General features: G+C 38.5%; 2 long non-coding RNA genes across 2 annotated transcripts; both read left to right on the forward strand.

Annotated features, from left to right (window-relative positions):
* The first annotated feature begins 8,689 nt into the window (after positions 1-8,689).
* Positions 8,690-12,077, forward strand: LOC138402844 (uncharacterized). Its single transcript, XR_011237187.1, has 2 exons — positions 8,690-8,843; positions 10,471-12,077. It is a non-coding gene; the product is annotated as an uncharacterized lncRNA (long non-coding RNA).
* A 420-nt stretch (positions 12,078-12,497) lies between these two features.
* LOC138402843 (uncharacterized) lies at positions 12,498-14,528 on the forward strand. The gene is made up of 2 exons (XR_011237186.1): positions 12,498-13,742; positions 13,956-14,528. It is a non-coding gene; the product is annotated as an uncharacterized lncRNA (long non-coding RNA).
* Positions 14,529-23,763: the final 9,235 nt, after the last annotated feature.

Consider the following 23,763-nt stretch of genomic DNA (forward strand, 5'->3'; position numbering starts at 1 on the left):
ACTAGTTCTATATGGGACTTGTCTACAGAGATGGTGCTCGGGGAGCATTGGGCTTCTAAGCTATCGGCCAAGCATTCGGCCTTATCGACATCTTCAAAGGCGGGCGGTTGATTGGGACGTAAAAGCGGAGGAGTGGCCGAGACAGGGTCGGCTTTGAGAGCTCTCGCCAGGCTGTAGTAGGCTACATGCGATGGCTTGAGCTCACTCAGCTTCCTGTCCCATTGTTCGTCGCGGAGTTCGGCAAGGCGAGCCTTTACCTCCCTCTGGGCTCTCCAGAGTTCTCTCCGGTTGTCGGCGTTAGGACATGCGTCATGGGCTCTACGTTTAGCGTTTTTGATTGTGATGAGCTCTCTGGCGTCGTCCGGCAACTGTCGACGGGTGAAACCGTTCGGCATCTGTCGGGAGCAGGCGCTTAGAGCATCGCGGATGTGATTAGTAAGGTGCAGTGAGGCTGCATGCGCTTCATCTAGACTACCTATAATGTCAGGAATTTGAGAGATGTGCACTGAGTCTATAGACTTAAGATGCTCTGAGAGCTTCTTGAAGTCAATGACTGTTTTGGTCGGGGGGGCCGCGGTGGGCGGGGGTCCTAGCCGCATTAGGACGGGACGGTGGTCTGAACCTAGCTCGGACAGCACCTCCAAAGGACTCACCTGAAGGGCGATGTTCTTTAGAAGAGCTATATCGAGTATGTCCGGTCTGTCTGTTGAATTGTCGGTCATTGGATAACGAGTCGGTGTGTCAGGGGCTATAACTATGAAGTTAAGATCGGGGCGGTGCGTCAGTCTTTCGAGTTGGCGTCCTCGTGAGTTCGGGGAGCGGCAATTCCAACTTTGATGTTTGGCGTTAAGGTCTCCGGCCACGATAACGGAGTCTCCTAATGAGAGAAGTGCGCGGATGTCACTTTCTAACAGATCTTTCGAGGGAGAGAGATAAACGGATGCTAGTATGACCGACGGATGGCCAGTCATACTCACCTGACATATGGAAGCTTCCATGTTGGTTAGTTGTGGAGGATCGAGAGGAGTGCAGTGAAGAGCCCTTCTGTAGTATATGGCAGTGCCACCCTTAGCAGTGGCCCTGTCGTTTCTGACTATATTAAAATTAGCAATTCTGGGATTACTTCTACTAGGTTTCAAGAAGGTCTCTTGCACTAGAAGAATGTCGGTTTGATGTGCACATACAAATTCGCGGACTTCGTCCATTTGGTCGATAAGGCCGTTCGCGTTGTAGAACGCGACTACTAAGGAGTGGGGTTTTAATCTACCTTTGGTCGTACTATCCATTATGGGTTGCTTTAAGGTTATTAATGGAGATGAGCAGACCCAAGTGTTGGGTAATAGCTAATTTGGGATCCTTCCTGAAGGTCCGGGCGAAAACTTCCATCTCCACTATATCAATAGAGGCGAGGACAGTTTCGATTAAGTGGAGATTATCCGCAGCGTTAGTCGCCGCGGATGAATGGAGAGAAGGCTCTGCTTGGGGCTGGGGCGTAGGCGCGGAAGCCTTTACCGGGGCTGATTGGGCGGGCTTGGCCGGGGCTGGTTGGGCGGGCTTTGGCGCAGGGGGGTTAGCCCTGGGAAGGGGTTTTTCCCATGCGTTGGTGGCCGGAGCCGGCGCAGGGACGAATTTCTGGGCGGGTTGGGGAGCTGCAGCAGGTTTGCGGCCGGCCGGTTTGACCCTTCGCTTTTGCTCCTTGGGGGCTTTAGGGCATCCGCGATAATTCGCGGTGTGCCCTTGAGACCTGCAAAGAACACAGCTCGGGGGTTCCTCGGTAGGTTGCTTCCTGGGGCAGTCGGAGGTGCCGTGGTCCCCTAGGCACTTAACGCACCTGGGGTGGGCGAAACAATTCCTTGCGGAATGGCCGTACATCTGGCAGCGATGGCACTGGCCCATCCTGCCGCGGTTACGGGGGGGCTCTATTTTAAGACCCGTGAGGCGACACACCGATGTGATGTTATTGATTTTCTTACCCGCGGGGGTAAGTTCGAGGGTTACGAGCACCATCTCGTAGGGGGCTTTGGTTCTAGGATGGTACATCCTGTGAACCTCTAGTACTGGCAGCTCCTGGGAAAGGAGGTCTGTCTTTATGTGGTCGGTGTTCAGCTCCTTCGGAAGGCCGCGAATGACTACGCGTAGAACGCGTTCGTCGGGAAGAGCGTAGGTATGGAACCCTACATTCTCTTGACGGAGAGTCTTGGTGAGGAGGCGATGGTCGCCTGAAGTCGGACATTGGACTTTGATTCCAATGGCGGTCGAGCGGGCACTCGTGAACGAGATGCCCCGCTGGTCTAACAGTGGCAAGATGCGCTGCCAGCTGAGTTTTTCCCTAATAAAAAGGGGAGGGACCTTTTCCCTTGGCGAATCCTCCATGGGGGAGTCTTCCGACTCCTCCTCGGGGGTTGCCTGGGAGGTTGTGGGTTGAGTACCGGGCCCTGAAGGGGCTGCAACGCCCACCTTTTTAGGTGGGTTTGCGTGGGACTTGGAGGCCTTCAGCTTTCGCTTCTGGGCCTTCGTCTGTACAGTCGTAAATTCCTCTGTTTCAGAGGAGGCTGGGGACGTCTCGGAGTGTGGCTCCTTAGGCGGGATCGGTGTTTGGGCTGAGGGCCCAGCTGGGGTTTTGGAGTGAGGCTCCCTATTGTCTGTCGGTGTCACTAACGGGGTATCGTCCTCCATGGCCATGGCCGAGGGAGGAGATGCCGGGGGTTGGTCAAAGCGCGCAGGCTGTCTAGTGGGGTCTACCTTAAATTTATTAAGGTAGATGCGGTTTCGGTTTTTGAGGTCGGCGATTAGTGCAGTCATGTCCAGGTCTTGCCAAATGGTTTGGGGCAGCTCCGGGCCCTGATGGGGCCCGGAAGTAGGTTGGTCGGGTTGTTGAGGGCCCATAGTGGACCCGGTGGCTCGAATAGGTCCCCCCTGCCTAGACAGGGGGGTGAGTACCTACGGTGTGGCCCTGATATGTGTCCCCGCCCTTGGGTGACGGGGGTGTGAACCTATGCTGCGCTTAGACTAGTGTACTCACGGAACCTAGGCTCTAGAACTACACTACACTATACACAACGCAGGAACAATCGAAGCACTGGCAATCCAGGGCACTTGCACTGACACTGGCGAACTCGCGCGAGAGAGTTCAAACCGGTACCGAGAAACGGAGCGCATCAGCAAACGTCCGCACGGGGCGGAAGCCGAGCACGGAGACACACAAAGACGTTGTCTTGTGTATTTATACTAAACCATAAGCATTTCGAGACGCAGCTTTTCGTCCGATGTCGACTGCGTGATCCCGATCGCTATCGTTATGTGATCGCGATCGATATGCCGGGCGGCGAGTTTTTGAAGAAGTGTACTTACCCAATATTAACATAATTATTTTATACTAATTTTGTTATAGTTTTTTTAATAATCCTATACTAATTATGATAATACCAATTAGATATAAGAAAAATGTTTTTAAAAAAAATTTTTTTTAGAGGCTTTCATAATAATATGATTTTGTAGATCCCAAATGTTAGGGTAAGCAGTGCCTATATGCCTCTATGGCCTGCACGCCACTGGGTATATACTTACATATTTATAAGCGTGAATGTACTTATAATAAGTGTTTCGTGGACAAATAAATTTTCTATCTATAATTCTATCTATCTATCCCTATATATTCCTCGGACACTTATAAAGCGATTCGTTTTTTATACCTACTCACCGCTAGAATATGGAATAGTATTTAAGACTTCTTAAAGGCTTTGTTTTGAGCATTTAAATATCTGCATGCCTGAGAGTTCTCCATGGTATTCTCAAAGGTGCGTAGTCTACCAATCCGCCCTTCTTTCCTCTCTTGTCATTTTGAGAGGAGACCCAAGCTCAGTAGTGATGATGATGATGATGAGTGTACGCCATAGCTTGTTATCGAATTTTTTTCTAGATATGGAATTCAACTTCATCCATTCATCGCGAGGCGCTAAACTATTGATGTTGAACAACTACACATACGTGAGAATCAACAAAACTTGCTACGTGTGGATGTGTTCGACTTACAAATCAAGCGGTTGTAAAGCTAGGGTGCGACTTAACACTAAACACGACGTGATCCTAAGTTACAACTTGGAACATAACCATCCACCTCCAAGGTATTATAGAAGTAAGGAAGGAATATATTATAATTGCAAATAAACTTTAAATGTTGTATAGAAGCAGCCGTTTTTTTTATTAATCTGCCGAAACAGATCAAATTTGTATGGAGCAACATGCCGCATGCGACGTGCACCGCCCGCCCTCCCACTGCTAAACATACAGGAGAAACCAGCCATTAATAGGACAGTGTGGCTACTTCCGTTGTACACAATCTCTAAACTAAATTATAAAAAAATATAAAAAGTTAGAAAGTTTTAAATTTAATTTAGAGCCGTCAAACCTCGTGACTTAAGCTGCAAGTCGTGACCATATTATTTAAATTTGTAGCGTGCACTAAAATTTAGAGTCTTTAAATGTAAAATTCATGTTCCGTCCCTTTTTAGCAATATTAAAATTCTAAATTTAGTTTAGAGAAAGACAAGAGATTTTTATTTAAAAGGAATATTAGCCATGTTAAATGACTAATATTCCCCTTTCCTTTCCAACTAAGCGTCATACTTGTGCTAGGAGTAGGTACGAAAATAGTGCAACGAGCGGGGTTTGAACCGTCGACCGTTCAGTTTTCAGTCCACTCCTTTACTCGTTGAGCTATTGGCGCCATTAGTGACCTAATTTCGACCTTCGCTTTCAGGTATCACGTTTGAATACATAGACTCCAGCCGCGGCGGTCAACTGTTAATGATAAACAACTATACGTTCGCAAGGGTCAACAAGGCATCTCGGGTGTGGATGTGCTCTTCCTTCAAAGGCACTGGTTGCAAGGCCAGGGTTCGCGTAACGAACCCAGACACCGTCTCGGATTATAACTTACAGCATAACCACCCGCCCCCGACTTATTTTAAAACATCTGAAGGGAAATATATTAAAGTATCTTAAGGAAAAAATAATTGTTACGAGATATTTCACCGCAATTAATAGCATCTGGTGACAGAAGGGCTGGCGTTTTTGCGCAACGTATCAGCCTAGCTGTCCAGCGCGGAAACGCAGTCAGTATTCTTGGCACCATTGCACGCAGGCATGATTTGTGTAGTAATTAGGTAAGGCTAGCTTTAAGTTTTATTGTAGTACTAGCTGATGCCCGCGACTTCGTGCGCGTTGATTTAGGTTTTTAAAAATCCCTCAGGAACTCTTTGATTTTCCGGGATAAAAAGTAGCCTATGTCCTTCCCCGGGATGTAAGCTATATCTGTACCAAATTTCGTCAAAATCGGTTGAACGGATGGGCCTTGAAAGGCTAGCAGACAGACAGACACACTTTCGCATTTATAATATTAGTATGGATTTTTATTAAAAAAAGGAAAAAAACATTAGTGCGCGGTTAGAGTAAAACTGACGTTGTGGCGGATATAACTATTAAGTTAGAAATAAATAAATCATAATGGCGGCATCAAAACAGCTGTTTTATTTGGCGATCACTTTAAATATGGACGAACGATTATGAAAAATAAAAAATTAAGTCCATCAAATATTTTGATGTCCAGGTTTTTCACTGAAATAATCCAATAAATATTTTTGTCTTTCGTTTAAATACCTAATGTTTTCTTCATATAACGTAGACTAAGAATTCCAAATTCAATTCACTCCGAGATTGCTTGTATCACGGAGACGGACAAAGGTTACTTTTTATCACGGTAAATCAAACATTTCCCACGGGATTTTTAGAAAATCTAAATATACGCTGACGAAGCCGCGTAATAGTATTCCATAATACATAATTATAAGGACCTGCGCAGACGAGGGACTATTGTCTGCTCAGGACAAAAGTACCTCATCTTCATCCTTTGTACTAACTAGACCGAGTCTGTGACACAGTTGCAGCATACGCTCGTTGCCTATGTCTGCCTCAACTGCCCTGCCCTGCAAAATCTGTACTGTGCTTTGCTACGCCAGGTGCATCTCAGCCAGCGTTGCCAGACGTCCCGATTTTGGCGGAACGTCTCGATTTTTCAAGTCAAAATCAAATGTCCCGCGCGGGGCTCAGTCCCGCTTTTCGGGGATAACTCGACCGTGCGTGCAGCGTGCTGAGGAAACGTGAGCGGGTGGCACAGACAAGCCCGACAAGAAAAAAATCTGTAAGATGTCTTATTGTCTTTAAGATATCTTTAGGAGTACTATTTTCTGGTTGGGAAGTGTGGACTGGCCGCCGGCCCGGAGCGTACCTAATGAAGATGAGCGCGCGATTTTTGCTATCATTGTCACGTAAACGTCATTTGAATTCAAATAAAAGGATAAATATTTAAAAACTTCTGATTATATGCGTTTTTCAACATGTCCCGCTTTCGACGAAAGAATCCCGCTTTTTTCACTCAAAAAGTTCCAAAAACCCGACTTGGCAATTAAAAAAACGGGCAACGTATTCTCAGCGTACGCTTAGACTAACACAGATATATATATTGTTTACAGATTTAAAAGTCAGTTTTATAACAAAATCAAATGGCAGCATAGTTCTCATGCTTCAAGGGTATACGTTCTCCAAGTCTAACAAAAACTCGTACTACTGGGACTGTTCTAGCAGACAACGCGGTGGTTGCAGATCTCGTATACGGATCGATCAGTTACAAAGAATTACCTATTATGACTTAAACCATAACCACAATCCGCCTATTTATAAAATAACCGGCGAAGGTCGATACTCGTTTGCTAAACATTAATGTTAATGAAAATGATCATTCATATCCATCCATACTTATCAATAACTAGCTTTATGCTCGCGACTCCGTCCGCGTGGACTTCACAAATTTCAAACCTCTATTTCACCCCCTTAGGGGTTGAATTTTTAAAAATCCTTTCTTAGCGAATGCCTACGTCATAATAGCTATCTGCATGTCAAATTTTTGCCCGATCCGTCCAGTAGTTTGAGCTGTGCGTTGATAGATCAGTCAGTCAGTCAGTCACGTTTTCCTTTTATACATTTAGATGATGATATGATATTTTGATATTATAAATGTAACTGTCAGTCTGTAATTTCTAAACGACCATTTTTATGAATTTGGGTACAGGGCTAGCTTGCATCCCGGAAAATCAAAGAGTGTCTAAGGGAGTTTAAACAACCTATATTCTAACAATATCTCTTTTTCTGAAAGTTTCTCTGCGCATTGTCTGCAACGCTGGGAGGAATATTTGTTTGGATCATGGTGGCTTTGGGAGATATCAGGTAATAAAGGTGTAAAAAATCTTACGTCAAACTATAAAGTCTAATTATTTTATATTTTCTTCGGAGTAGTATTAATAATCACGTCATGCATTGTCAGACACTACTGTAGTGGGAACCCCCGCCAGATACCCGTAAATGTTAATAATTTATTAAACTTTAAAGTTAAACATCTCGTATTTCTTTTACAGTTATAGACACAAAATTTATTACAAAGAAAAATGGAAGCATCCTCCTTATGATAAACGGATACACTTTCTATAGGGCTAACAAAACCTCGCATCGTTGGATCTGCTCGAGCAAGACCAGCAGTGGGTGTGGGGCTCGCGTCATGGTGGACTGCTCACAGATAGTGTGCTACACCAACATGGTACACAAACACAGGCCGCCGAAATTATTTATCAATAAAGAAGGGAAATATATTAAGAAACTGACTTGATAAATAAACTGCAAATATACTTAGTGATAGCAAAATACAGAACATTCCCTATAAAAACTGGTCTTATAAAAATCGGATTGACCTACTCTCGTCAAACTGATCAGATTTCTGAACTAGAGAAGAGGACGCTTTTTCTTTGGCTTTCAGTTTCTAAGCAAGCAAAGAGTTCTCTTTCTGTCTTTGTCTGCGTCATATTGTTCATTAGTGTGATTGCTGAGGATACCTTTTGATACATCACATGATGGTAGGGGGTTTTCTTGGGATTCTTGTGCATTTTGACTTTGCCCACGGACACATATCAAGTTTGTAATTTTATTGTAGGTGTAGGTAAGACAAAAATATAATGATAAATAGAAGAGAAATAATAAATAATTTATACCTATTTATACAATTTGTTTAGCCATCCAAATGGGTAATGCTGCCAGCATCTTAGGTACAATGCCCCCTGAGGTTTTAGATTTAATTTAATGTTTTTTTATTTATTTATACCTATGTGATATTTTGTTATTAAATGTAATTTTTTATATGGATCTAATTCCTGTTATGACCGGGTTTGTGTGCCTTATAATAAAAAAACATCGCTGTCGCCATTCTGGTATTTTTATTGTAAGTCTTATCCTGTAGCTGCGACGTCCCAAGTGGTACCGAAGTGTCCCGAAGGCTGACACGGTATGCCTGCCGTGACGTGCCGTCAGTGGGCGCCAGGCCTTTTTTGCTTTGGGGGAGGGGGAGAGTGATGAGAGGGGGGGGGGGGTTCTTTACAAACCCGGTCCTGGGTGTATACATTTTTTTTTCGAATTGCATATGCTGCGTAAGCCCTACTGGCCGCTACGGTGCGACTGGGGGTGGCAAGCGCAAAGCTCCATCTGGGGGTGAGCCCTAGGGCTTGACTGGCCCCCGCCAGACACCCTTAAATTAAATGTTAATAATTTATTAAACTTTAAGGTTATGACGTATTTCCTTTACAGTTCGGGACGTAAAATTTATTAAAAAGAAAAATGGAAGCACCCTACTTCTGATAAAAGGATATACGTTCTACAGAGCTAACAAAACCTCGCATCGTTGGATCTGCTCGAGCAAGACCAGCAGCGCGTGTGGGGCTCGTGTCATGGTGGACTGCTCACAGGTAGTGTGCTATGTTAGCCTGGTACATAATCACGAACCGCCAAAATTTTTTGTCAATAAAGAAGGGAAATATATTAAGAAACTGAATGTCAAATATGAAAAACTGAATTGCCATAATGAATGATTTTCATGTCACACATGTGTGAGCACAGGGGGTGAGCGCAAAAAAGAGCATTTTTTGTTTACTTAAGGACATAATTGTAACTCAAAATCGCTAAAAAGTGAGTTACGATGTTTTTCCTTGCAGGTGTCGCATTGTAGTTATCAAAAAGACTCAACTCCATTCTACTGTTTGCGTTATTTGCGTTTGTCCTAAGAAACCGAACTAAGGAGTTGTGATCTCGCGAGCAGACAGATTTACATTATTTTTACATACTTTTCCGACATTTTTTTTAGTAAGGGATATTTTTATAATTATGTATATTTTTGAGAAAATTAATTGAAGCAAAAATAAATAAATATTATAATATAATAATAAATAAATTATAAATATTATAATAAATAAATAAATAAATAAAAAAATAAATACAGTAGCCGGCAGAAATCATACATCGAATTTTAGAAAGAGAGTTCGGCTTCGTAGAGTGTTGTCTCTGTCACTCTTACCTTTGTGACGTTAAGTCGGTCTCAACGACAGAGACAACGCTCTACCAAACCGAAGAGATACTCTTTCCAAAGGTCGATGTACAATATTTTCTGCCAACTATTTTGTAAAGTAGTATCATGCAAGATTTTTAAAACAGCAGTCTCATTTTTGTATTTTACTTAAATGCATTTGTTTGTTTTTCGGCCATGAAACTAGAAGAAGAATTAAAAATAAATATATTTTCTATAAATATTTTGGAATTCGAATTTAATCTATCATCTAAATAAGAGAGATTATTAGAGACCGTTTAAATTAGGATTTAATTTACCATTATTATAATATAATAATTTATTTAGTGATAGGTGTAGTGTAGGTACTTCTTTGATTATTATTTATTTAAACAATAAAATAGTTAAAGTTATGTTTTATAATTAAATTCATAATAATTAAATATAATTTAAATGTTTGTCATATTTTTTAATTACATCCTTTCAGTTTACTTTCATTGCATCTATTCTGTTTAGAATAATTTAAAAGAGAGCCACAAGAATACGTGTTGTTTGTTTTGAGACTACCCTCCGAAAAAAGAAAAAAGGATAGGATAATGTTTAAATTTGTCTTTAATTTAAAATTTATTTTCCGTCCATTTTTAGCGATATTAAAAAGAAAAAGATGCAGATACTGTAAAGGAGATGGACAAAAATTGTCGTTCCTACTCCTAGCACAAGCCTGACGCTTAATTGGAGAGGAAAGGGGAATATTAGTCATTTAACATGGCTAATATTTTTAATTAAAAAAAAAAAAAAAAATTGTATGGACTCGTGCCCCACAATGTACAGAGATGATAATATATGGGCCATTTAATAGTAAAAATCTTCTATTTTAAGAAAAAAAGACGCATCTTGTTTTGCAGTCGTGGAATTAAGTTTGTGATAGGCATAGTTCAGCCTGGGGCAAATTTTGTCCATCTCGTTTAGTTTAGAGGAAACCATCAAAATCGACGTCAATGAAGGATTATCTAATATTAAGTAATTTTTTACAGCTTTTAATTACGAAATCTCAAAAACGCGACGTGGGAAAGAGCTTTTGGTGTACGAAGGTTACACGTACACATCCAAATCGGATCGGAAGTATTGGTACTGCTCGAACGGGTACTGCAAAGCCAAGGTCCACATGGACAAGACAGGCAGAATTATATTCTGCTTTACAATGCACAGTCATGCTGCGCCGAAGTTGCACAGATTAGCGAATGGGACTTTAATTCGATTGCAATAAGGTCTCTATTAGTACTGATTCTGAGCACAACCTAATTTTAGAGTATTCGCATACTCTTCTTACTAATGTAATATGAAAAGGACAGACGCAGTTTGACAGTTTTAAATTTTATTTTTAGATGGTAAAACCCGTGATTTTAGCGCACAGTCGCGAGCCTACTGTTTAAATTTGTAGCGTGCACTAAAATTTAGAGTCTTTAAATGTAAAGTTCATGTTCTGTCCCTTTTTAGCATTGTTAAAAAGAAAAGGATGCAGATTCTCTAAATTTAGTTTAGAGAAAGACAACGGAATCAGGTGCCATTGTAATACTATACTATATACACGGAAAGAAGTTAGTAAGCGCTCTCTCTGTTAAAACATTTGACGACTGCACTGGCGCAGTGGTAAGCACTGTGGTCTTATTAATGGCAGGTCCCGGGTACGATTCCCGGCAGGGGTTTGGAATTTTATAATTTCTAAATTTCCGGTCTGGTGTTATCGAGAATGCTCGACAGTTTGGCGCAGATATCATCTGCTTCTTCTAATTTCTTGCTTATTTGTAGCATCATCATGCAGACTTTCAATCCGCAATTAGCCTCAATAGCTCAACTGGTAAAGGAGTGGACTGAAAACCGAAAGGTCGACGGTTCAAACCCCGCCCGTTGCACTATTGTCGTACCTACTCCTAGCACAAGCCTGACGCTTAGTTGGAGAGGAAAGGGGAATATTAGTGATTTAACATGGCTAATATTCTTTAAAAAAAAAAATTGTCGCACTGACAATCAGTCTAACCGGCTTCCCTCGGTGCGTGATATTGCGGACCAGCTCGCACCGACGCACCATGGGAAGAGTATCGTCCGTGGTAGCGCAGACACGTCGTCGTCATCGACCGAGCCTTGAGCGCGGTGCGTGGCTGTCCGTGGTCATCGACCGTGCGTGATAATCCGCAGAATCACGCACCGTGGGAAGCCAGTATTATTGAGTGCTTTTTGATTTAAAATTTATGGGTACCTAGGTACTTGGTCTGCGGTAAGTAGACGCATCATGAGAAACCAGCTTTATACAATGGCAGGTCCACTTTTCTTTTAAAATTTCAATAACCGTGTTTTCAATCGTCAAGTAATATTTATCTGAGTAATAAACTTGAAGTTTTGACAGTTTTTGTATTGGTAATCTATGAAAACGTTTTTATTCTAGGTAAATACAGTTAAAATTTACTTGGCGACTGAAAAATCATCTCTTAATTTTAAAATTATTTTTATTATCTAATGCTATCCGTACGTACGATTATATTAAACGAGATACTCGTACAAATAAAGTTTTAATTTTTTTTTTTAATCGACGATAGACGATCATCGATGAAAATTAATTTGAATAAATGTGCATAAAATGTTATTGTTTTTTTTTATTTAGTTCGGTTAGATGATATTGCTTTAAATAAATATTGATGGCTAGCTTATGACTTCGTCCGCGTGGACTACACAAATTTCAAACCTCTATTTTACTTCCTAATAAGGGATTGAATTTTCAAAAATTCTTTCTTAGTGGATTCCTACGTCATAGTAGCCTATCTGCATGCCAAATTTCAGCCCGATCCGTCCAGTAAATTAAACTGTGCGTTGATAGATCAGTCAGTTAGTCAGTCACCTTTTCCTTTTATATATTTAGACAATATAAAAAGCATGTTTATTTCAGGCCTAGAATACAAATTGTTCCCATCAAAACGTAGCAATAAGAACTTGCTACTGTTTCGTGGGCACACGTTTTCTCAAAACCGTTCCTCGAAGAACTGGTACTGTTCCAAACAGCATTCAGAGTGCAAGGCAAGGATTCATATGGATGACAACTGGAGGATTATTAGATATCGTGCAGACCATAATCATGGGCCACCCAATTTGTTTATTACCGAATCTGGAGAGTACTTCAACATCTGAGGACATGGTGTAGCAAACGTAAGCGTACGCCCTGTAACCCTTCCGCTGTATAGATAGTTCAATCCATGATGACGCGCCCCACTCTTTGTCCCAACCGGTTACAATGCAAAATGTGCTACGTAGAGTGTGAGTTCTATCATAAGTCGTAACGCACCAATCAGCGATGTGGGCACACGCTCAAGAAGAAAAATTAGGTAAAGATCACTCCCCGCACCCGTGGTTTCCCCGCACGAAATAGTGGGGCGCGTCTTCGTGGATTGAACTATCTATAACTAGTTTGACAGTTTGATGGTCGTAGTCACCTTTGATTGGCTGACTTTTAGTCAACAGCTCTCACTGTTGATTCTCGGTTGCAGCAAGAATCCAAAGCAAAAACGACTGGCAAGAAACTTGCATCCTCAACAACGTCAAACGGTACTTTACGCCGGAACAGCTTCTTACCCTATACCAAGCAGTTCGATCGTGCATGGAGTACTGCAGCCATTTAAGTTGCCCTGCCGCGGTCATGTTGGCACTACTGCTTTGTTTGCTATATTCCTAAGATTTTAGGGTTTATTATTGTGTGATATGCAATGGTGCCAACATAACGTTAGACAAGTTAAAGTGAACGGCCTGTAAGCGTTCCGTATGAGGCACGCCAACACACTAGTCCTACGCGTGGTCTACAATGTGAACGCTTTTATAGTTCAAAAAGCTCTTAGAAGTTGTAATACATTTTCTATGAGTACCGGAAATGACTGGAACAGATCAAAATCTGTTCCAGTTGCTTTTAGTCTTCAACCCTTTAGCATTACATAGAACGCCTTTGTTGGGTTGAGCGTTCCAAACACGTATGCTAAAACATTACCTAATTGCTATATATCAAGTCGCTTAAGGCCGTGATTACACCTGTAAGTTTTACTCACGTAAGTAACTTACGTAATTAATTTACGAAAAATTTACTTATGTAAATGTAGGTACTTATAAGAGTGTTTAGCATTAGTTTTATCGTAAGTAAATCACGTGCAGCTACATTCCACATGAAACTATTGCTTAGATCCTGACGTTAAAAATAATTAATGTAATTTATAAGACTCAAAGTGTTTAATTTTAAAGAGCTTAGTATCTACTTACTACAAACTCAACGGTAATATTTGTATGAGTTGTGACTTCAATAAAACGGGTTGTTTACAAATATGACATTTTATTGTCAATCCTTTTTAGTTCTTTTTCCTGCTGTAAAAGGTTATAGATTACAATATTATTTAGATTCATACCTACTATATCATTTGCAGTTCTAACCTTTATAATATTTTTCCTTGTAAAGTAAAAAATAATAATTTGAAAATATCATTTCCAGGTCTTCAGAATCTGAAAGTATTTTCTAGAAATACGATCGCGCCAATGAAAAAAGAGTTTATGGAAAGATTGAATAAGTTAATGAATCGTAAGAAAAGCAACAGCATCTACTATATAAACGAAACTACGTACCAGGACCTTATACAAGAGGTGAAAGTACTCAAAAAGAAGAGGTCCAAAGGATTTGAGGATTATAGAACACTAACGGTCTACGATGTTTTAAAAGTTACTGGTAAAAATAGACTAATTAAGCCAAAAGACGAAGTAAATAGTATAAAATTTTATATACCAATAAATGAATTATTCGGTACTATACATTCGATACACATTCTATATGACCATGTAGATTTAGATGCATTAGAAGCACATATAAAAAGTAAATATTGTAATGTATCTAAAGATGTTATAAAAATTTATCTCTCGTGTTGTCAGACTTGTAATAAAAATAATAGAAGTTGAACAATGTAATTCGACTCAAAGTTTTTAAATTTAAAGCGTTTAATATCTACTAACTACGAACTCAAAAGTAATGTTTGTATGAGTTTTGACTTAAATAAAACGGGTTGTTTACAAATATGACATTTTATTGTCAATCATTTTTCGTTCTTTTTCCTGCTGTGAAAGGTTATAGATTATAATATTATTTAGATTCATATCTACTATATCATTTGCAGTTAAGTAAAAAAATAATAATTTTAAAATATCATTTCCAGGTCTTCAAAATCTAAAAGTATTTTCTAGAAATACGATCGCGCCAATGAAAAAAGAGTTTATGGAAAGATTGAATAAGTTAATGAATCGTAAGAAAAGCAACAGTATCAACTATATAAACGAAACTAGGTACCAGGACTTTATAGAAGAGGTGAAAGTACTCAAAAATAAGAGGTCCAAAGGATTCGAGGATTATAGAACACTAGCGGTCTACGATGTTTTAGAAGTTAATGGTAAAAATAGACTAATTAAGCCAAAAGACGAAGTAAATAGTATAAAGTTTTATATACCGATAAATCAATTATTCGGTACTATACATACGATGCACATTCTATATGATCATGCGGATTTAGATGCATTAGAGACACATATCAAAAGTAAATATTGTAATGTATCTAAAGAGGTAATAAAAATGTATCTCTCGTGTTGTCAGACTTGTAATAAAAAGAATAGAAGTTGAACAATGTAATTCGTTTTTTAAATAAAGAGTAGTTTTATGCTAATATATTTTATCATTATTATTTTTCCATACTAATTTTATGGAATGCACTGCACTTTTTGAGTTTTTAGTTTTCTTCCAACGAGTGATTTGTCTTTACGTATATAGTGGACTATTTATCATAATTTTTATTAATAGGTATCCTGTTTTATTTCTCGGTGATTTTATGAAATAAATGAGTTATTGGAACATTGTGCGTATGGGTTTATTGGTAGTGCGTTCCTAACAATCGTAGTTTGGCTCTCATTTGAATACCAATCGATCGATAAAAATTTGTACATACGTTTTACGAACAAATATCTATGTCTGTGGTTTTCCCTATTTCCGTTAAAGTATTCAGTTTCAAAGTTATATGGTCTTAAATATTTACATACAAATTTTTAAACCCACGTAGCTTTAAAACTGGTTGCTTTAAAAACACAGGCATCTAAGATTTAGTTTTTAGAACATGTTTAGAAAATTAAATCGGGTTTGGTAGATATTCAAATGATATTTCGATCTCGATTCACACAAACGTATTGTGTGAATCGAGAGACTGAGAGACCGCCGTTAATATACTTATCAGAATGAAATGATCATAATGTAGTAAAATCTATTCTAAAGATTTTCAGTCTTACATTATCCTTTGTCATGCAAATACTTTTGTAAGGCTGTAATACAAAAAAAAATTAAAATTGTATTTTTTTTTAATATGTAATTTTAATTTTTTGGTATTTATTTACCCTATTTTTTATATACTTATTTCATAGTAACGTAGACGCTTCAGTTTCCTAAACCAAACTAACAGTAAGTGTGTAAGTGCACTGATTATTTTTTAAAACTCTCGCACCTATTTATCTTTTGTTTATTGTTGGTGCACTGTGTACTAAATATATAGGTTTTTATTCTCACAACAATTTTTATTTTTCAGTTAAGTTCATGATCTCACGCGACGGTGAGAAATTGATGAAGTTCGGCGATTTCACCTTCACTCGGGAAATACTCGTGAGCTCCGGAGATAAGTGGTGCTGGTCCTGTTACACGCACAACAGTTACGGTTGTCAAGCGAAGGTGTACACGGACCGAAACAAATTGGTTTACGCGAAGAATTCACACAATCATCTGCCTACTGAATTTTTTGTATGACACTGGATATTCAGTTTTCGGCAATGTTTACGATAGTGGCCTGCGCTACAACAATTATAACACACTATACGACACAATGCACAGAAACGTTGAATATTTAATATAGTAATTAAAATAGTTTCACGTACCTATAGGTTTTGTTGGTGGTTGCGTTTTAAATATTATTTAAATCTAGAATGCACATAGTACGAATTCATAAAACAGACTAAGTGCCGATTTTACTAACGTCGTGTAACGTGACTGAAATTAATCGCAGATATAATTTTGTTGGAATTCTTACGGAACCTCCGTGTATTTTCCGATACTTTTTCTGGATAGTAAATTATTATAGGTTATTATTACAAGAGACTGTTTTATATGAAAAATATATAAATAGGGTGCTAAATATGTGATAGAAGTGATCTCTTATATGAATCTCTTGCCTTATATCGTAGTAAATAAATATTAGTACAAAGTAGTGGCGTAATCGTTTTGTTTTCAGTATTGTAGTATTAAAAAGTGTTTCTTCTATTTACATAATTTTTGATATAATTTATGTACTTACTAACGATTACTTATAGGTTAATCTTCACATATCAATATTCTTATTTTATTGTTTTTAATGCACACTCAGTAGGTAAATTATATTTAAAAAGCTTGTAAAGGTATCCTCTATATTTTTGTAGCTCTATTTATGAAATTTCTAAATAAACTTTTGATAAATTCTTGATTGTGTTTGGGCCTGTGTTTTTCATTCACTTTAAGATATAAAGCTGATTACATATTAAAGTGTGTTTCACACTTATTACCAACTCACACCTAACGCACATTTTCGATTGATAATAAAAGTCCCGCAAATTGCTATTGCGCTGGAACCATGTCTCATTAACATCGAAATGACGTCATATGCTGACGTTACTATTTTTAGTAACGCGGCCGGCACGCGAATTAGCAATTTGCGGGACTTAAAATGCGAATGATTTCATCAGGTTGCGCCGAAATCAACGCATAGGTAAGTAAGTTTTTATCACGTTATCAGTGTGTGTCGCTGAAAAACGCAGATTACATGAAGATAACATAATATTTAAAAATGATGTCATTCACGTATTATGCAATACAGTTACTATGTTGATGTTATTTAGAACAGTTTAACAATAGATAGAAGAAAAAGCACACGCTTTACCTGAATATTCAAAAAAAAAAGTTGTAATACATGCAAAATTGCAATGCAATTACAATACTAACCTTCCCAATTTCTTTCCTCTTCCTTATTTTAAATTTCTGTTTCCCGCGACTGTCTGCGCAGATTAAGATCTTCAAAAATTCCGTTAGGAGTTGGGACATTCTGAGAAAATCATTGTGGGGTCTATTTTAGAGATAACTAAGCGGTTTTTTAATGGGTTCCTCCCTTTTTCTTCCTTTAACATGGCGGTCGGAGACTGTTGTAGGTACTCAGATTGGCTTTTTCCGTTTTCCTCTCTTTTTGCTTTGTTGCTACTACACACTAAGTGCAGTGCGTCGGTGCAAAAAAAAACTAAGCGGTTTGGGTTATACCAAGGTTGACATATCAGTCAGTCATTTTCTCCTTGTTTTTTTTACAGAAGTAGCCGTTATTATGCAGTCGAGACGAGGCAAGCCGCTGATTATGTACAACAAGTATACGTACTGCATGCATTCCAGTATTAGCTATGGCAGAACTCGGTGGGTATGCTCCACCCACTCCTATAGGCGCTGCACGGCCGTAGTTATTACTAGTGGAAACATCATTGAGCAAGTGAAGGGGTACCATAACCACGCTTCTTCAGATCTGTTGATTAATAAAACGCCGTAATCCTAATCGCTGCGGGTCATCCTAATTGCTGGCGCAGCTGCAGACAGCTCGTACTCATGTGTAGAGCTAGAATATGAGTGCTTGCATAAACAACCCGGTTTCCGGTACTGACAGGCCGGTGCGGGTTTATAACACAGTCCCATATGAGCTACAAGAATACAACAAGACTACGACAAGGAAACTTTTATGCTTATGCTCGCGACTTCGTCCGCGTCGACTACAAAAATTTCAAATCCAATTCAAACAATTTCAAAAGGTTTGAAATTTTTGTTGTCATTTGCTAAGAAGGATATTTGAAAATTCAATCCCTAATGGTAGGGAATGGAATGTCTAGGTCATAATAGCTATCTGCATGCCAAATTTCAGTCCGATCTGTCCAGTAGTTTGAGCTGTGCGTTGATAGATCAGTCAGCCAGTCAGTCAGCTTTTCCTTTTATATACCTACGTGTTTATACTTTTTTACTCGCAACCGGTACCTAGTCGCACCGAACGCGACTTGGCGTGACTGTACCAGAACCCTGCTTCTTTATGCAAGCACCCTGAGATAGTACATAATAATTAGCAATACAAAATTATAAAAATATAGTTTTTAACAAAGCTTTTCGCCCGGATCTAGGGAGCAACCAAACCTTGAAATGCCCTTTCTAGTCAAATCTATATTTATAATAAAAATGTAACCGGGCGATTTTTGTACATATTAAATAGAGCGTGAAATTTCAATGGTTGTTCTCCCGCAGCGAAATGATTTTGTCTCAGTTTGAATGTGCTTAAAAATTAATATAATCACTACACAGCAGATTTACAATTAAATTGTGAAATACGAAACTCGAAAGCGACCTTGAACCAATAGTTACCTCACGATAGCTTCGCGGCCGGCCGTGCGTACAGGCAGAGATAATAATTATTTAAATTATCTCTGGTGCAGGCTAGTTTATACCGTATGACTACACGCGAGAGCTTATTTCGCTCTAAACATTTTCATCTTGTCGGCTGCGCATGCTTTTCGAGAAGTACCTACCTAACCTACGTTATGTCAAGTGAATTACTAGTGTTTCTCACGCCTTCGAGTTGATGAATATTTTTTTAATAATTTGAAAACAAAAACATTTTTGTTATTCGTAATGTGATTCCATTTATTGAGGTGTTTTAATGCTAAGGGCTCCTTGATTAATAAATTAAAATGATTTAATTAAGTATACCCTTGTTTCTCTGCGGCCAAGATTTTTAATGGTTCCTATTGTTAATTTTTCTCTATAGCCTATATAAATTAGGTACCCCACTTATAACTTCGTGGGTGTTCTATTCACTCCTATAGGTACTATACAGTTATCATCATGTTGCTGATAACTGTGTAATGTGTGACATATGATAATATCTACTTTAACTGTAAAAAAATAGTTTTTTTTTTTAAAGTAACCTTTGATGTCCACTACACATCGTCCGTGTGGGTTTAGAATTTTAAAAATCCCGTAGGAACTCTTCGATATTCCGAGATAAAAAATAGCCTAAGTTCGTTCTGGGGATGTAAGTTATCTCTGTACTCTAAAGAAAAGCTAGCAGACACACAAACAGATGGACACACTTTATTATTTATAATATTATTAGTATGGATGTTTCTGTAATCTTATTTTTCCATTACTTTTCAATCAACAAATCTTCCATTACAATGATATAAACTTTAAAACTTCTTCATCCTTCTAATGATACTATTATAAACTAACAATACTCACACTTGAAATTTGGAATAGTTTTAAGTAATGTTAGTCCAACTTTGCCGATTGCGATTTTTTTTTTTTTTTTTTTCCATGGAAATGGAGTGGATATTTTGATATGGGATTACTGGTTCAAGTGGGGCATCATATTATGAAAGATCTTCCTCCGCACATTCTACAACAGGTTTTCTCTCAATTGGCCCGTTCGATATTATTATTGTTCTAATGTTATGTTTATTATAGTTACAGTTTCATACTTAATGTCAAAAAACGGAAGGCCGATGATGATCGTCAACGGCTACAAGTACTCACTCCACTATGCACGTAACACCAGGGAGCGGTGGCAGTGCAGTAGACGGAGTTCCTTCGGCTGTAAGGCTGTTATACACACGCTGTCTGGTGTCACTGTAAACTGTAATATTAGCCATAATCACGATCCGTAGAAGAGGTTTTTGTAAGTTATTATGTGATTTTATTATTTATTAAATGCAAATCGAGAATAGAACTTGGCTACAGCTATGACATTGATATCTTAACATGCGTTTAAGCTAAGGTATTATTAATTTAGTCAGAGGTAACGTCTATAGACAACCCACCAGTAGGTCGATTACGTAAAACCTGCATCAATCATTATTACAATCTCAATTGACTGAATTTGTGCTATTCTTGTTGCAACAATGCATTGTAGCCAATAGTAAGCGAGCGTCAACCAATCAGAGGTGATTGCGATCGTGAGCTGTCATTCTACCGCAATCGAGCAGCTGTAAATTTTACTTACGTAAGTAGCTTATATGAGCAACTAACGACAAATTTACTAATGTATACATTCTAATAAGTACATCTACGTTAGTAAATGTGTTGACAAATAATTACGTAAGCTACTTACGTGAGTAAAACTTACAGGTGTAATCGCGGCTTAACGGTTACAGTGTCAGACACTCTCTAGGAAACCACACTATCTTGTTCCCATAGATATCAATCAAATTTAGAAATTAGAAAAAAAAAACAGAAATCTATACAATTATATAATTTTATAATTTACAGACTATACGAAATTAAGAAACCCTAGCTTAATTGCAATCAGTGACGTTAAAGTTTAGTATCGTATCACAACATAGTTTCGATTACAGGGTCGAACAGGGACAGGGTTGGTAAAATATCAAAAATAATTTATTCAATTAGTTTGAAAGGTCATGGAGTCGGAGAGCATGTATCTTTTAATCTGGACTTTTCAATTTAGAAAGATTATATAGTTTTAATACGTTGAATACGACTTACTTTTTGAAATTATAAAAAAATAATGAAATGTTTTGTTTTATTTTTAATAAAAATTGTACAATTTACATACATGTCTTTATATATTTACTAGTACATATCGATCAGTGCTTATCGCTGCCCTAAGGTTGCCGGAGATAGCTTTTGTAGGTTTGTTGTAACAAAGTAAGGTATGTTTCAACCCTGTTAAACCCCAATCACACTGGCCCAAAGCTTTTTTAGCGTTTAGACTATCGTAAGTGATTCCCATTATACATGTATGACAAAACGGTTGAGTTAGCCCGACTAGTTTCGAACCCATCCGGGGTACTTTCTCACAGGGGCTCAGTTCGCGCACGCGTCGCGGTTGAGACTGCGAAAGCCAAAAGCTTCCTGTAATACTCTCCTTGAATGTTAATGTGCTGCTGTGTGCTGGTGCTGGAATAGCGACCTCGCACCGGAAGATTCAGTGTTGGAAGACCCCCCCCACTAGGTGGACGGACGACATCAGACGAGTCACAGGGAGCCGCTGGATTAAGGCGGCGCAAGAATACACGAGACCTATGTCCAGCAGTGGACATCTATCGGTTGATGATGATGACGATGATGATTAATATAAGATGATTAATTGATGTTGTATAAGTAAATGTACAATCATCATCGTTATTAAGCTATCGCCGGCCCACTGCTGAGCAGAGGTCTCCTCAGAATGAGAAGGGTTTAGGCCATAGACCATCACGCTGGCTAAGTACGGATTGGCAGACTTCACACAACTTTGAGAATATTGTGGAAAACTCTACCAATTCGCACTTGGCCTAGCGTGGCGGCCAACAGCCCTAACCAGCCTATGCCTAACTCTCCTTATTCTGAGAGAAGACTTGTTCTCAGTAGGGTGCCGGCGATGACTTTATTATAATATTTATGTTATTTTTCAGATAATATGTTAAATTATATGAAAAAACCGCTTTGTCCCGTGTGCAGTGACGTCATCTCTGGGACCCATTATGGCATACTGACATGTGAATCATGCAAGCTGTTCTTCAAGCGCACGGTACAGACGAACAAACAAACTGAATATGTCTGTAAAAAAATCAGTTTGGCTTGCGACGATATATGTCCTATAAATATAAATACTAGGTCTTATTGTCGACATTGTAGGTTCAATAAATGCCTTGACATGGGTATGCAGCCTTTAATGGTCAGGAAACAGAGATGCGAACAACGAGGTTTTGCGAAGTATAGCTAGTTTTGCTTGTAAGAATTAGTTTTTAATACAATGGGTATAATATAGGGTGTAATTAAAAAACTACCATTTCCATTACCATTATACTACCGAAACACAATCCAATACAAATAACCATTTGCTTTATACTTGTAGTGCTTTAGTATTTTTCAAACCAGCAATGTATAGCGTTAAATCTCGGGGTCAATACTCCACCTACGACGCGGCATTGACCCCGCGGCCCCTATCTACTCAACGTTCGTTAAAATCTAGCGTCAGTCAGATATTTTATTTGCAATACATTGCGAACTTTTAAAAATACATTTTTTTTATTTTTTTTCGTGTTTTTTTTTGTGGTATCTTATCAGTAATCATCAGTACTCTCACTTGTCTTCATTTTCGCTAGCATTCTAATTACACCCTGTATTTACCTGACTGCGGGATTAGTTTTTTTTGTACTTTACTATTATTATATACCTTCCGCTTATTTCCTTCGCTAATGTAACAATATTACTTACATCACGAAGTTTTTTAAAATCTGATATTTTAAGGGGCTTTTATGGTGACTGTCACCATAAAACTGGACTGTTTATCAGCCTCATCGATACGCACTAAATTGACCTCAAACTATGATTAAATCTAAACCTATAACAATTTGAGAGAATCACTAACATACACTTTCAGTTCTGAAATGCTTAAAGATTTGCTAAAATTAGCGTTGAAAATACCAATATTCATAAAATTTAAATTTAGTTCACACATTTTTTTTTTTTTTTAATTTGAATAAACTTTTTTTTTAATACAATAAAACTTAAAGCTAGCCTTATCTAATTACTATATAGTAGTATTTCTCTCAAATTATGATTGGGTAATCATGCCTGAATGAACTAAAGTATGTGAGCTCTCGGTTAGATTTAAAAAAAAAAAAATTAAAACTCTTTGTTACGCGCTACGTAGATTTTGTTTCCGTGGCGAACAGTTTATTTTTTACTTTACATTAATATAAGTTTATGTTATTTTATAGATAAAAAGTCGAGGCGTAACATAAAACCTAAGTGTCCTATCTGCGGTGACGTGGTCTCTGGCAGTCACTACGGCATCCAGACATGCGAGTCATGCAAGCTCTTCTTCAAACGGACCATACAAATGAACAAACAGATAGAATACGTCTGTACCAAATTCAGCTCGGCATACGACGATGAGTGCCCTATAAACATGGAGACTAGGTCTTATTGTCGACACTGTAGGTTCAATAAATGTATCGACATGGGAATGCTGCCAATTATGGTAAGGAAAACTGCAGTTCCGCAATTTTCCAAATTTATCAAGTTTAACTGATAAAATATTTGTAGTTTTTTTAAATTTTGTAGTGCAATTATTTTTTATGATGACACATTTACATAAACCGCCGACTCCAAGTTATACCAATATCCAACGGGACAAGTTATAGTGAACAGTATAGTGTGAATGAAAAAT

The sequence above is a fragment of the Maniola hyperantus genome, chromosome 10, assembly GCF_902806685.2.
Source record: "Maniola hyperantus chromosome 10, iAphHyp1.2, whole genome shotgun sequence".
Lineage (NCBI taxonomy): Eukaryota > Metazoa > Arthropoda > Insecta > Lepidoptera > Nymphalidae > Maniola > Maniola hyperantus.